The sequence below is a fragment of the Triticum urartu genome, chromosome 4 (genome assembly GCF_003073215.2).
Source record: "Triticum urartu cultivar G1812 chromosome 4, Tu2.1, whole genome shotgun sequence".
Taxonomy (NCBI): Eukaryota; Viridiplantae; Streptophyta; class Magnoliopsida; order Poales; family Poaceae; genus Triticum; species Triticum urartu.
Window position 1 is genome coordinate 124,349,270 of NC_053025.1, and position 1,030 is coordinate 124,350,299.

Below are 1,030 nucleotides of genomic sequence, written 5' to 3' on the forward strand. Positions count from 1 at the left end.
AGTGGATGACCTAAGGTTTATCAATCCGTGGGAGGAGTAGGATGAAGATGGTCTCTCTCAAACAACCCTGCAACCAAATAGCAAAGAGTCTCTTGTGTCCCCAACACACCCAATACAATGGTAAATTGTATAGGTTCAGTAGTTCGGAGAAGAGATGGTGATACAACTGCAATATGGATGGTAGATGAAGGTTTTTGTAATCTGAAAATATAAAAATAGCAAGGTAACTAATGATAAAAGTGAGCAAAAACGGTATTGCAATGCGTTGAAACAAGGCCTAGGGTTCATACTTTCACTAGTGCAAGTTCTCTCAACAATAATAACATAATTGGATCATATAACAATCCCTCAACATGCAACAAAGAGTCACTCCAAAGTCACTAATAGCGGAGAACAAATGAAGAGATTATTGTAGGGTACGAAACCACCTCAAAGTTATTCTTTTTGATCGATCTATTCAAGACTCCGTAGTAAAATAACACGAAGCTATTATTTTCATTCAATCTATCCTAGAGTTCGTACTAGAATAACACCTTAAGACACAAATCAACCAAAACCCTAATGTCACCTAGATACTCCAATGTCACCTCAAGTATCCTTGGGTATGATTATACGATATGCATCACACAATCTCAGATTCATCTATTCAACCAACACAAAGAACTTCAAAGAGTACCCCAATGTTTCTACCGGATAGTCAAGACGAAAATGTGTGCCAACCCCTATGCATAAGTTCACAAGGTCACGGAACTCGCAAGTTGATCACCAAAACATATATCAAGTGGATCACGTGAATATCCCATTGTCACCACAGATAAGCAGATGCAAGACATACATCAAGTGTTCTCGAATCCTTAAAGACTCAATCCGATAAGATAACTTCAGAGGGAAAACTCAATCCATTACAAGAGAGTAGAGGGGGAGAAACATCATAAGATCCAACTATAATAGCAAAGTTTGCAATATATCAAGATCGTGCTGAATCAAGAACATGAGAGAGAGAGAGAGAGATCAAACACATAGCTACTGG